At 44.6% G+C, this 15,042-nt stretch overlaps 1 protein-coding gene across 1 annotated transcript in view; it reads left to right on the top strand.

The window, feature by feature from the left end:
• The first annotated feature begins 10,761 nt into the window (after positions 1-10,761).
• iars1 (isoleucyl-tRNA synthetase 1) overlaps positions 10,762-15,042 on the top strand; it is a 216,003-nt gene continuing 211,722 nt past the window's right edge. The window contains exon 1 of the mRNA XM_068051875.1: positions 10,762-10,874. The gene's annotated coding sequence lies outside the window, so the exon portion shown is untranslated. The remainder of the gene's footprint in view (positions 10,875-15,042) is intronic.

Raw genomic sequence — 15,042 nt, 5'->3', positions numbered from 1 at the left:
GTGAAGTATGCAGAAGGTCCTCCAAGGTCAGTATTATGACCATTGCTTTTCTTGCATATAAATGGCCTAGACTTGGGTGTAGGGTGCATAATTTCTAAGTTTGCAAATGATGCAGCTTGGTAGCGATCATGATAGTCGCAGACTTCAGGAGAACCTAAACAAACTGTTGAAATGGGCAGATGCAGTTTAGGGTGGATGAGCGTTAAGTGGTGCATTTGGGAAAAACCTAGTGATGCAATATAATCTAAATGATACTATTCTGAAAGGGGTTTTACTCTCAGTCCCTCGTGTACGTTTATGAATTCGATTATTTGCTCCAAATAATGAGAATTGTATTATGTATAATCGCAACAGAAGTTTTATGTTCCAATACTACAATAGGTGGTAGAAAGGTATGTGTGTTTTACAGAACTCACCTATAAGGTTAATGTATTAAATATAAAGTACTTAATTGGAAACAATTTATGCATATGCACTGCGATTCTTGTGCAGACTTGTTTGTTACACCTAACACCCAACTCGCGACCAGACGCCTGCTACATTAGTTTCATTTTGTATGGTTTCCGTTTGAAAGGAAAATACATAATTTATTTTCCGGCGATGTAAATAAATTGTACAATGGGATGAAATCTTGCCCTTTGCCTAATCGGGCCTCAAAGTTTGATGTTGCGATATGGAAGACCGATCGCTTTTAATGATCAAATATTCAAATGGGGCTTTCAGACAAAATGTCTGGCAGCTGAAATGTAAAGCATTGGTGTCCGCGTTCCCACCCTGTGCGTTTTCCTAATAATCTTACTAGTGCTGGAGGCTTATCTTAAGAATTTAAAGAAGTAGGCTTTTGCCGTCTTAAAACTAATTCCAATATTCGGCCAGCAAAACATCCAGTTTAAGAGCACGGACTTAGCTCACACAGCAGGACTTTTTCTTAGAAGTTCGTCATATGTATGTTATCCCTCAAATGCCAGACTTTAAAAACCACTCATTAAACTTACAGGGACATTATTTCTGAAAAGGAATGGTGCTCAACGGTATCCTGTATTCGATCTAAAATAACAACTCGTTGAAAAGCTAGGTAAATGAAAATAAGTTTATTGGCAAAATATACATTAATCGTTAAAATAGTCGGTAGAGGTTACGCTTTCATGTGTAAAAGGTTACCAACAGGCAAACCCTATTTATCTAATTTACGAGATCCGACAGCACCAAATTCTCCCCAGCCCAAAATTGTAATAACATTGAAATTAATTTATGTCAACAGTACTGCAGAATGCAGCAAAATCCCGTCGCATAAAACGTTCGCTTTTCACCACGTCGTCCTCTGACGGAAAATACTGCATACTCTGATCTTGATCTATTCGCTCAAAGAATCTAAAGCGTAACAGGTTATCATCACACAACGGAGACATGGCGCAGTCCAGGGCGCCTCGGGCGTTCTCTAACACACCCAGATACGAGTCTATGTCCATGTCTAGTTCAATCTCTGAACCGCTGTCGCTCCCGGTCGAGTCGGACCTCATATGCATCAGTTGGTATTTCTCATGCATTAAAAACTGATTGGTATTTCTGGGTGCTCTCATGCCTGGTGCCCGATTGCCGCGGACATTGACGGGGCGCAATCTCACCCCTTGGTGTACAACAGACTGATGTTGGTGGCCACCGCCCAAAACCCTGCCTGTTCTGCCACATTCTACCCTTCCACGCCTGGGCCAGCGCTGACTGACTCGCTTCGAATCAAGTCTGCTCTTCGAGCAAGCTTTGCAATCGGATCTCTCTTCACTGGCCTCCCAGTGGCCAACACCTCTTTTACCGTGAGACATTCTGAATTCTTCTGGGCGTGCTTTACCTTTTCACATACCCTTTGGCTTCACAGCTGTTCGATGTGAAGGAATAATGTTACAAACGTGCCCTTAAGCACTTCTTTCCGTCTACCTTTTCACTATTCTCTTTAACTTTTTCTTTCCGCAGCGCTTATTACAGTGCATGCCCGGTTTTAGGTGTACCGGGATCAATTTAACGCCGTCGGATTATTTTCTTGACCTCTCGGAGATTCTGTCGTAAACTTTAAATCAATACTGATTTTTCAAAGGCTTTCTTCCAAACAGCTTAAAAAATGAGCAGTGGGGTAGAGTCATTAATGACAACTCAAACTCAACCACCCTCTTACTTTCCATAAAACTGATACTCTGCGCGACCAAACCCGCTATGCATCAACATTCCGATTTCGAATGCGAGGCTCGACATCACGTGACCACAACCACCAATAGCAACTGCTAACGCTGAAAAAAATGTGGACAATCCCCTAATTGGACAAGCGACTGGAAGTAAAGAATAATATGGGGGAGGGGGAGGGGGATGGGGGGAGTGAAATGAAGACAATAAGTGTTTTGTTTAAATGGAGAACAACGCCTAATTACACATATCTTTAATTATAGCTTTTTGGTTGGATCGACTGAAGGACATTGCTAAGCAACAGTTGTAGCATTTATTTACTTAAAATTGCCATTTTCAATTGAAATGTCCATCTCGGAAACTTGCATCACCTGACCAACATTTAAAAAACATTGTTGAAGTGTTGATTCGCTGTTACGCTGTCAATTTTAGTTGTCCTTGCCCTGTCTCTACCATAATTTTCTAAGTACTTTTTCTTAGCACCAGTTTTTTTTAAACTATCAAAATAAAACTAATTATCATTGCGACGGAACTTTGTCCCAAAACGGGCGTTTTTGGTCAGTAATTGATGATCTGATGGTTCACTGACTTCTGTAGATGATTATCGCGTACGTGACCAGTAGCTATTTTTTTCATTATTTACAACGCTCGGGCAAGATAGAACACAGGGGGGAGGGGCCTTGCGGACGTCATGTCTTGACTGCTTTAGCGTTAGTGCCGTACAGAAGCATACAGTGGAGATGTCACGTTTTCCACATTTTAATCTCTTCTACTTTTTCGTAAACATTAAGTAACAAGGCTTAGTTGAATTATTCCAATTAATCAGATAAACTAATTTGCGCTAGCTCTTGCGCTCTTTCAAATATTAATATTCACGTATCCAGCAAATTCAGTATGTACTTAAATTTGCAATTTTCTTTTGCATGTTACTCGAGGAAATTTGCATCACCTGATCAACAGCTTCAAAAAAGCTGACATAGCTCTAAAAGCTGGACAGCTTATTGAGGGTGTCTCCGTTCCCTTTATCAACCGTGCCCAGTATCTGGCTGCAATTTCCAACATACATCTCACCAAAGAAAATTGAGTACATGTAGTGTATATCAATTTACAAAAAGCATTTAATGAAGTGTTTCACAAGAGGCTTGTGCGAAAAGTTCAGCTATGTGTTATGAGAGAAAATGCATTGTTACAGCCAAGGGAGGAGGGGGTCACAGTCGCCCCTCTTGCCCTTCCTCTTATTTGACCCCAACAGCGTTTTATTCTTTTTTAACAGTGGTTGTGCTTACCACTTCTGAGTGTTTTACCTTTTTTCTTTACTGTGATCGTGAAAGGACCAATTGCACAGGTTTTCTTGAGTTTAAACAAGAAAGAGGTAAGTTTATTATATTTAATCTAACCCCTATTTAAATGATTAAGATGTGATTAAGCTAGACCGGGTGCAGAAAAGATTGACAAGGATGTTGCCTGGTTTGGAGGGCTTGCGTTATAAAGAGAGATTGGATAGGCTGGGTCTGTTTCGCCTGGTGCGAAGGAGGCTAAGAGGGGACATGATAGAGGTATATAAAATTATGAGAGGCACAGATAGGGTAGATAGCCAGAGTCTGTTTCCCATGGTAGGGGTGACTAAAACGAGAGGGCATAGATTTAAGGCAAGAGGAAGGAGGTTTAAAGGGGGATCAAAGGGTTAAATTTTTCACACAAATAGTGGGTATCTGGAATGAGCTGCCTGAGGAGGTAGTGGAGGCAGGAACAGTAGCAACATTTAAGAAGCATCTGGACAGGTACTTGCATGAGCAAGGCATAGAGGGACAAAAACAAGAAATGCTGGAGTCACTCAGCAGGTCTGGCAGCATCTGTGGAAAGAGAAGCAGAGTTAACGTTTCGGGTCAGTGACCCTTCTTCGGAACTGACAAATATTAGAAAAGTCACAGATTATAAACAAGTGAGGTGGGGGTGGGGCAAGAGATAACAAAGGAGAAGGTGCAGATTGGACCAGGCCACATAGCTGACCAAAAGGTCACGGAGCAAAGGCAAACAATATGTTAATGGTGTGTTGAAAGACAAAGCATTAGTAAAGATTAGGTGTGAATACACTGAATATTGAACAGCAGCAAGTGCAAACCTGAAGAAAAACAGGTTGTTTTTCTTCAGGTTTGCACTTGCTGCTGTTCAATATTCAGTGTATTCACACCTAATCTTTACTAATGCTTTGTCTTTCAACACACCATTAACATATTGTTTGCCTTTGCTCCGTGACCTTTTGGTCAGCTATGTGGCCTGGTCCAATCTGCACCTTCTCCTTTGTTATCTCTTGCCCCACCCCCACCTCACTTGTTTATAATCTGTGACTTTTCTAATATTTGTCAGTTCCGAAGAAGGGTCACTGACCCGAAACGTTAACTCTGCTTCTCTTTCCACAGATGCTGCCAGACCTGCTGAGTGACTCCAGCATTTCTTGTTTTTGTTTCAGATTTCCAGCATCCGCAGTATTTTGCTTTTATTTTAAGGCATAGAGGGATATGGAATTAATGCAGGCAGGTGGGATTAGCATAGATAGGCATTATGGTCGGCATGGACGCGGTGGGCCGAAGGGCCTGTTTCTATGCTGTCCGACTCTATGACTAAAAATAATAAAAAATACGCTACACATCCACATGAAAATCACACACACACAAATAGATTACAGAGGGAAAAATGTGGTTGTATTAAAGTCTGAGGCTGGATGATTTGCTGATCTTCCAGCTGGATTTGTATTCTTAAAGTCTTGGTTGGTCAAAGTGCACTTTGTGGTTGCCCCGCTTTGCTCAGGGTATTCTTGGAGGCAGAACTGTAGTTGGCTCTCTTTCCCCTGGTCATGGGCTGTAGCACTGTAGGGTTGGAACGTCCACAGTCACAGACAGTCTTCAACTTGATGTTTTCTGGAGAGAGAGAGAGAGAGGAAGGGAAGCACACAGCCTTTTAGTTTGGTAGGCTGACTTACTTGTCTTCATTCCCAGACTGATGTTTGAAGTCTGCCGAAGGCTAAGCTTGCATTGGCAATTCTTGCATTTGTCTCCTTGTCGATATAGACCGCTCAAGAGAGAATGTGCTGCCGACATAAGTGAACTTATCCGCTACTGACAAGTTCTGGTCATGGACTGAAACTTTGGGCTTTCCTGGAGTAGGCTGGTACATTACTTCAGTTTTCTTTGTGCTGATCATAAGGCTGAAGTTGTCGCATACATTGGAGAAAAAGTCCATGCTATATTGCATGTCCAGCTCTGAACCAGCAGCTAGTGCAAAAATGAAGTATGTGTTTGGAGACCTTGGATGTTTCCCAGAGTCATCTCACATTGAGCAGCTTCCTGTCCATGCGATATCTGATTTCGACACCAGGATCACCATCATGGAAGCCATTGGAGAGTTCTTCTTTGGCCTCCTTGTCTCGAAAGACAATGGGTAAGCGCCTGGAGGTGGTCAGTGGTGTGTGGAGCAGCGTCTGGAGTGGCTATAAAGGCCAATTCTAGAGTGACAGGCTTTTCCACAGGTGCTGCAGAAAAATTTGTTTGTCGGGGCTGTTACACAGTTGGCTCTCTCCTTGCGCCTCTGTCTTTTTTCCTGCCAACTGCTAAGTCTCTTCGACTCGCCACACTTTAGCCCCGCCTTTATGGCTGCCCGCCAGCTCTGGCGAACGCTGGCAACTGACTCCCACGACGTGATCAATGTCACAGGACTTCATGTCGCGTTTGCAGACGTCTTTAAAGCGGAGACATGGACGGCCGGTGGGTCTGATACCAGTGGCGAGCTCGCTGTACAATGTGTCTTTGGGGATCCTGCCATCTTCCATGCGGCTCACATGGCCAAGCCATCTCAAGCGCCGCTGACTCAGTAGTGTGTATAAGCTGGGGATGTTGGCCGCCTCGAGGACTTCTGTGTTGGAGATACGGGCCTGCCACCTGATGCCAAGTATTCTCCGGAGGCAGCGAAGATGGAATGAATTGAGATGTCGCTCTTGGCTGACATACGTTGTCCAGGCCTCGCTGCCATAAAGCAAAGTACTGAGGACACAGGCTTGATACACTCAGACTTTTGTGTTCCGTGTCAGTGCGCCATTTTCCCACACTCTCTTGGCCAGTCTGGACATAGTATTGGAGAGTATGGTGGAGAAAACATGCTGAAGAGGGTAGGTGCTAGGACGCAGCTCTGCTTAACTCCATTAGTGACCGGGAATGGGTCATAAGACTCACTATCATCCAGGACATGCCTGAGTATGCCATCGTGGAACTGTCAAACCGTTGTGATGAGTTTCTCACAACAGCCTTGGTCATGTCAACAAATGTGGGGTGTTGAGGTCTATGTTCTGTTCTTGGCATTTAACCTGGAGCTGTCTAACTGAAAACACCATATCAGTGGTTCCTCGATCAGTTCTGAAACCGCACCAATTCTCTGGCAGCAGATCCTGGTCAAGATGAACTGAGCGGTTCAGAAGGATTCTGGTGAAGATTTTGCCGGCGATGGAGAGGAGTGAGATTCCTCTGAGTGCAAGCCCAGAGAGATGCAAGACACTTGGCTGAATCAGGAAGCAGATGAATTCCAGTCATATGCTGACCACAAAGACTGGAAGAGATTCTATGATGCCCTAAAATCTGTCTACAGGTCCCAGTCCACTGGTTCATCACCAATCCTCATTACCGATGGGTCAACACTGCTCACAGAAAAAGCCCAAATACTAGAAAGATGGGCAGAGCATTTTAACCACATCCTCAATCAGCTTTCATCCATCAATGAAGAAGCAATCAACAGGCTGCCACAAGTTGCCTTCAACTGATTTTTTAATGACTCTTCCGCGCTGTTAGAAACAACAAAAGCTATGAAACGCCTGTCTAGTGGCAAAGCTCCAAGAGCTGATGCTATCCCAGCTGAGGACTACAAGGCTGGAGTTCAATGCCTGGTCAAGAAGCTCACTAAACTCCTTCAGTTTATGTGGAAGCAAGGAACCATCCCACAAGAATGCATTTATATACTGCCTTTAACATAGTAAAATGTTGCAAGGTGCTTCACTGGAGTATTATTAAACAAATTTGACACTGAGCCATCTAAAGTGATATTAGCACAGGTGACCAGAAGTTTGGTCAAAGAGGCAGATTTTAAGGAGAGTCTGGAAAAAGAAGAGAGGTGGAGAAGTTTAGGGAGGAAATTTGAGAATTTGGGGCCTAGGCAGCTGAAGGCACAGCCACCAATAGTGGGGTGATGAAAATCGGCGAGGCCGTGGAAGAATTTGAACACTCAGATGAAAAATTTGAATTTGAGAAAGATAGACAAGACACCAGAATGGTCAGACAAGGGTTAGTGCAATTTATTATGGATAAGTATGAGGCTAATACATTCTGAGGCAAAGGCAAGTAATGGATGTTCTACTTAATGTTGATTTGGTCGCTGTGAGGCGACTATGGAGTGACCTCTTCATGGCGCATGCCTGGGCGGATGTATGGAGGTTGTGAGTTGCCCAAGCGTCAAAACCCCCCTCTCGGCCTTCCTGGTGGGGTCCAAAGGAGTGCAGAGCACGATGTTTGGCACCAGTATGGCTGCAGGAACTGTCGGAAACATGCCAAAGGTGACACATGACCGCCTTCGGGGTTCCGCTCCGGATTTTCTGTTAGGGTTTACTCCCTTAGCCTTGGTCTGTCCCGAGACGCCCACAAGGCAGTGGGGTTGTTGGGGCCCCTACACAGGGGTAGGTGGATGCCGGTGGAGGGAAGGGGGGGGGGGGGTGCGAGGGGGAGTGCAGTGGGAAGGGGTGGAAGGAAGGGGGTGTGGGGGTAGCTGGGAGGGGGGCTGCAGGGGGTAGGGGAGAGGGGTGCAAGGGGGGAGCTGGGAGGGGGGTGGGAGGAGGGGGGTGAGTTGGGAGCGGGGAGGGTGGGTGGGAGGAGTGCAGGTAATAAAACATTGCATCAGGCGCCTGGCAGGAGAGTGAAACACTGCGCATGCTAACAAGTCTGAATGAGAAGCAGAAAATGCTGGAAAATTGAGTCGGCCCGGCAGCATCTGAGGCGAGAGAAGCGAGAGTTAACGTTTCAGGCCGATGACCTTTGGTTGGAACTGTTGGGGGAAAATTGTGGCTGATGCAGCGAACTATATATACGGTGGTCGTGTAAGGCTGGGAGAGGAATTCACCGCAGAGAGAGGGTGAACGGCTGGCAATCCGGGAAATGACTGCTGATGAAGACCCTGCCAGTTGTGGCCAAGCTCGGAAGGCCACTTGGCTACTTAATGTAAAGCCACTGAAAAATTTAAGAACATAAGAACTAGGAACAAGAGCAGGCCATACAGTCCCTCAAGCCTGCTCCACTATTTAATAGGATCATGGCTAACCTTGGACCTCAAATCCATTTACATGCCCCATCCCCACATCCTGTGATTCCCTTAGAATCCAAAAATCTATTCATATCAGCCTTGAGTATACTCGACGACTGAGCATCCACAGCTCTCTGAGGAGAGAATTCCGAAGATTCACAACCTTCTGAGTGAAAAATTATTCTCCTCATCTCAGTCATAGATGGGTGACCCACTTATCCTGAGACTATGCTGCCTCGTTCTAGACTCTCCAGCCAAGGGAAACTACCTTTCCCCATCTAACCTGTCAAGCCCTTTCAGTATCTTACATATTTCAACGAGATTACCTCTCACTCTTCTCACTCTGACCTCATTGGACAACTCTCATACCAGGAATCAATCTAGTGAACCCTCCATAAACCCTCCCTCTAAGGCAAGTATATCCTTCCTTAGATATGAAGACCAGAACTGTACACAGTACCAACGTTTCTTTTTACTTCTGTTTACTGTACACAACAGGCTTACTGCCCAATTGCAGCAAGACCCCCTTGGTCTCCAACCCCATTGCAATAAAGGACAACATATAATTTGCCTTCCCAATTGCTTGCTGTACCTATATGCTAACTTTCTATGTTTCAGATGTAAGGTCTCCTTTCAATAATGGTGCAGAATCTTTTACATCCACTTGAGAGGGCAGGCAGGGATTTGAAAACAAGGATGAAAATGTTAAAATTGAAGCATTGTTGGACAGATTATCTGGTCATTATCTCAGGAAGCCTGTATAACTATTTTTATTTTCATGTTTAAAATAGCCAGGAGAAACTATTTTTGGTTTGAAAGGCAGAACTGTGGTAGGTTTGGAAATGCACGTCCCACATCACTCTTGAATTAAGTTTCACAGCTTCATCACTCACATCCTCAGTAATTTCTAAATTTACCATTGTTACAAATTGCACTTTTGTATACTTTAGAATTTTCCATTACCATAAAAAAATTACAACACAGAAGGAGGCCATTCAGCCCATTATGTCTGCACTGGCTGAAAAAACTAGCCGCCCAATCTAATTCCACCTACCAGCAATTCGTCCATAGTCTTGCAGGTTACAGCAATTCAGGTGCATGTCCAGGTACCTTTTAAAAGAGTGGAAGGTTTCTGCTTCCACCACCGTTCCTGGCGGTGAATTCCAGACACACAATTATGATAAAAATGACCAAATATAAGTATCCATGTTGCCTATGTTATGACCTGCCCATATACCAGTTACATTGCAAGCATCTTTACCTATCATGAAGTCTGTACTCAGGGCAATTTTCCAACTGTCAGTTACTAACAAGCTGTTGGTCAGCTTTTCATAGTTTCTCGGCTCCCGGGTATGGGCTGGGCAGCAGACTGTGGGTAGCACCAATCAACAGTAGAACAGCTGAAATAATAAGGATTAATATATGATGAGCACTAATGTGGAGCACTAATTAAGGAAATCAGGAGGAACTTCTGTAACCTGAGAGAATGTGGAACTGGCTACCACAGGGTGTGGTTGAGGTGAATATCATTGATACATTTACGTGAAAGCTGGGACTGGAAAAATGCAGCTATAAGGAAAGATTGGATTGCCTGGGGTTGTTCTCCTTGGAACAGAGAAGGCTGAGGGGAGATCTAATTGAAATGTACAAAATTTTGAGGGGCCTGGATATAGTGGAGGTGAAGGGCCTATTCACCTTCGCACAGAGGTCAGTGACTGGGGGGCATAGATTTAAAGTGATTGGTTGGTAGAAAATTTAGAGGGGAGATGAGGAAAAACCTTTTCACCCAGAGGGTGGTGGGGGTCTGGAACTCATTGCCTGAAAGGGTAGTTGAGGCAGAAACCCTGAGCTCATTAAAAAGGAATCTAGATATACACCTCAAGTGCCGTAATCTGCAGGGCTACGGACCAAATGCTGGAAAATGGGATTAGAATGGGTGGATCGTATTTCATCCAGCACAGACACGATGGGCCAAGTGGCCTCTTCCTGTGCCTTAAACTCTCTGATTCTAGAAGTACATCAGGGAGAAAGGATTAGAAGGATCAGATTGGGACAAAGCTTCTGTGGAGTAAAAACTACAGCCTGTTTCTGTGCTGTTAATCCCGCATGAGTAGCAGATACACATGCGCAAGCTGACGGGAGGAAACTCCAAACCAGACACTGCGCATGATCATATGGAGACAAGCCAATAGGAAATGAATACACTGGAATACGGCTGCTCCTTTAGTCACGGAAATAAACCAATGGGAGAACGGTTTATTGTCGGGAGGCTGCCGATTGGTCAGATAGTGGAGCCCCTGCCCTCTGAGCGTCAGGATTACAGCAGAAAAGCCGGTAAAGCAGGAGTTTCAGGAGAAGCGTCAGTTGGGGTAGGTGAATTTGGTTTATGGAGCTGCACCTGGGATCTGTTTGTAGCTCAATTAGGCGCTGATTGGTGACCGAGCAGGCATGCCCGATTAGGGGTGTGAGGCGCTGCCATTTCGCCGGCTTCTCACAGGCCCTCTCCTGTGTGTGTGCAGCTATAATATCCGCATGCTTGCGGTAGAGCTGGGCACGGAGCTGTTGTCTGGTACTACCCTTACAAGCAGTGTTGTTTCCTGTTGTCTACAGCGTGTGTCTTTGCGATGTCGACAAAAGCTTGAGCACGCAGCAGCTTTGTTAGCTTGTGAACTAATAAAGTTCTCGTTTGGAGTCTAAATCAATTTGTCAAAACTCTCGACGACTCGAAACTTTCATCGTTTTTCAATCGTTGATGGATCTGCAGTGCATTTCAATCATATTTCATATTCCATGTTTTTAAATATATTATCTTACAGCCTGGAACTTTGCAGTCATTCGGCAAATATTGCATCAGACTGTAATACTGCTGCTACAGGCATTTTTAATGTTCGACAAACCCAGAAGACTTGACCATGAACTGAATGGAAAAATTTGAATTAACCATTTAGAAACTCTGCAATTCTTAAAAACAAATGTGCCATAAACAAATGTGTAGTTTAATCTAAATCTTAATTTCAAAGTGAAAGGGGAAACGTTTAGGGGGGATATGCGTGGAAAGTTCTTTACGCAGAGGGTGGTGGGTGCCTGGAACGCGTTGCCAGCGGAGGTGGTAGACGCGGGCACGATAGCGTCTTTTAAGATGTATCTAGACAGATACATGAATGGGCAGGAAGTAAAGAGATGCAGACCCTTAGAAAATAGGCGTCATGTTTAGATAGAGGATCTGGATCGGCGCAAGCTTGGAGGAAACAGCCTGGACCTTTGCAGTCATTCGGCAAATATTGCATCAGACTGTAATACTGCTGCTACAGGCATTTTTAATGTTCGACAAACCCAGAAGACTTGACCATGAACTGAATGGAAAATTTTGAATTAACCATTTAGAAACTCTGCAATTCTTAAAAACAAATGTGCCATAAACAAATGTGTAGTTTAATCTAAATCTTAATTTCAAAGTGAAAGGGGAAACGTTTAGGGGGGATATGCGTGGAAAGTTCTTTACGCAGAGGGTGGTGCGTGCCTGGAACGCGTTGCCAGCGGAGGTGGTAGACGCGGGCACGATAGCGTCTTTTAAGATGTATCTAGACAGATACATGAATGGGCAGGAAGTAAAGAGATGCAAACCCTTAGAAAATAGGCGTCATGTTTAGATAGAGGATCTGGATCGGCGCAGGCTTGGAGGGCCGAAGGGCCTGTTCCTGTGCTGTAATTTTCTTTGTTCTTAATACTATTTTAGTATAAATTTGGTCAGTTTGGAAAAACTGTTTAACTACATATTTTCCTGTGTCATAATCCCTGGGATGGCATGTGCGTCGTATGAGGAGAGATTGAGAAAACTGGGCCTGTATCCTCTCGAATTTTGAAGAATGAGAGGTGATCTCATTGAAAATTACAAAATTCTCAGAGGGTGTGACAGGGTGGATGTAGATAGGATGTTTCCCCTGGCTGGTGAGTCTGGAACCAGGGGACATAGTCTCAGAATAAGGGGTAGGCCGTTTAAGACTGAGATGAGGAGGAATTTCTTCACTCAGAGGGTGGTGAATCTTTGGAATTCTCTATCCCAAAGGGCTGTGGAAGCTCAATCATTCAGCATGTTCAAAACAGAAATCGTTAGATTTCTGAATGTTAATGAAATCACGGGATATGGCTATAGTGTGGGAAAGTAGCATAGAGGTGGCTGATCAGCCATGTTCTAATTGAATGGTGCAGCAGGCTCGCCAGGCAGAACGGCTTACTCCTGCTCCTATGCCAGTGACTTTATTAAAAAAAAATCTGTTCATGGGATGTGGGCATTGCTGGCTAAACCAGCATTTATGGCCCAACCCCAATTTCCCTTGAGAAGGTGGTACTGAGCCATCGTCTTGGACTTCTGCAGTCTGCGTATTGTTGGTACAACTACAGTGCTGTCCTGCAGGGCGTTATAGGATTTTGACCCAGTGATGTATTTCCAAGTCCAGATGGTGTGGCTTTGAAGGGAACTTGTGGATGGTGGTGTTCCCATGGTCATGCACTCTTTGTTGTTCTAGGTGGTAGAGATCATGGCTTTGAAAGGGGTTGTTGAAGAAGCCTTGGTTGCTGCACTATATCTTGTAGATGGTATACACTGCCGTCACGGTGCACTGGTGATGGAGAGAGTGAATATTTGGCAGCCCATCACTGTTAATCCAGTGGGCTGCTTTGTCCTGGATGGTGTTGAGCTTCTTTACTCTTGTTGGGGCTGCATGCATCAAGGCAAATGGAGGGTATTCCATCTCACTCTTGACTTGTGCCTTATAGATGGTGGAAAGGCTTTGGGGAGTCAGGAGATGAGTTGCTTGCTGCAGAATTCCCAGCCTCAGACCTGCTTTTGTAGCCACAATACTTATGTGGCTGGTCCAGTTAAGTTTTGGTCAATGGTAATCGCCAAGGTGTTGATGATGGGGGATTCAGCGATGGTAATACCTTTGAATGTCATGGGGAGGTAGTTAGACTCTCTCTTGTTGGGGATGGTTATTGCCTGCCACTTGTGTGCTGTGAATGATGCTTGCCACTTAACAAGCCTGAAAGTTGTCCCGGTCTTGCTGCATATGGGAATGGACTGCTTCATTATCTGAGGAGTTGTGAATAGAACTGAAGATTTTGTGCAATCATTGGCAAACATCCCCACCCTTCTGACTTTATGATGGAGGGAAGGTAATTGATGACACAGATGGTTGGGCTTAAGACACTGCCCTGACGAACTCGACAGAGATGATTGGTCTCCAACTACCACAACCATCTTACTTTGTATTCAGGATGATCCCAGCCAGTGGAGGTTTTCCCCAATTCTCATTGACTTCAATTTTACTAAGTTCCTTGATGTCAAACTTAGTCAAATGCTGCCTTGATGTCAAGGCTAGTCACTTTTCCCTTACCTTTGGAATTCAGTTGTTCTGATCAAGCTGGGACATGAGGTTACAGATGTGGTGGAATACAATTCTGTTGCTGCTGATAGCCCACAGTGCCTCATGGATGCCCAGTTTTGAGCTTCCAGAGCTGTTCTGAATCTATCCCATTTGGTACTGCAGTATTGCCACGCAACATGATGGAAGATGTCCTCAGTGTGAAGATGAGACTCCGTCTCGAAAAGGACTGTGCTGTGGTCAATCCTACCAATACTGCCAAGGACATGGTGAGGGTGAGGTCAAGTAGGTTTTTTTCTCAAGATGGTTCTCTCACCACCTGCGCGAGGTCCATGCTGACATATGTCCTTCAGGACACATCCAGCTCTGTCAGTGGTGGTGCTACCAAGCCATTCTTGGTGATGGATATTGATGTCCTCCACCCAGAGTAGATTCTGTGCCTTTCCCTGTGCATCTTCCAAGTGGTGTTCAACATGGAGGAGCACTGATTCACTAGCTGATGGAGGGCAGGAGGTTTCATTTTCTATGTTTGACCTGATGCTTTGTGACTTCATATGGTTCAAAGTCAAAGCTGAGGACTCCCAGGGCCACTCCCTTCTGCTGTGTATGCCATTGTGTCGCCACTTCTGATGAGTTTGACGGACAAATCTCCCAACGTTGGCACAAGACCTCAGATGTTTGTGAGGATGACTTTGCAGGGTTGACTGTGGTGATATTGCCGAGAGGTAGCATGCAGATAATGCGTAACAGGATGGGGATCGAGGATTAATGTTTGGGAGATTCCAGCAGTAATAGAATGGAAGCAGGAAGAGAAGCCCTTTCAGGTGATTGTCTTGCTGCAACTGCTGATTCTACCCTTGTCCTCCCACCACTAGTGGCAGACCATTTGAACTGTTGCAAGACAATTGTCTGAAACTTCCTCCCTAAACCTCTGCACCAATTTTTAAACAAATATTTCCTCAAAACCCAACTTTTAGTCACCATTGATAATCTTTTCCTCTGTCTCAGTGTCCATTTTACTTGCGCTTAGTTGTGAAGCGCCTTTAGATGTTTTTTCATGTTAAAGGTACTATATAAAAGCATGTTATTGCTGCTGTTCCACTGCTGCCTGCCAAGTATTTGCACACACTTTTTGACTTAATTTATATGTATTCCA

Source organism: Heterodontus francisci, chromosome 19 (genome assembly GCF_036365525.1).
Source record: "Heterodontus francisci isolate sHetFra1 chromosome 19, sHetFra1.hap1, whole genome shotgun sequence".
In the NCBI taxonomy this organism is placed as follows: domain Eukaryota; kingdom Metazoa; phylum Chordata; class Chondrichthyes; order Heterodontiformes; family Heterodontidae; genus Heterodontus; species Heterodontus francisci.
The sequence above is the reverse complement of the archived record's forward strand: the minus strand, read 5'-3'. Positions and strand labels throughout refer to the sequence as shown.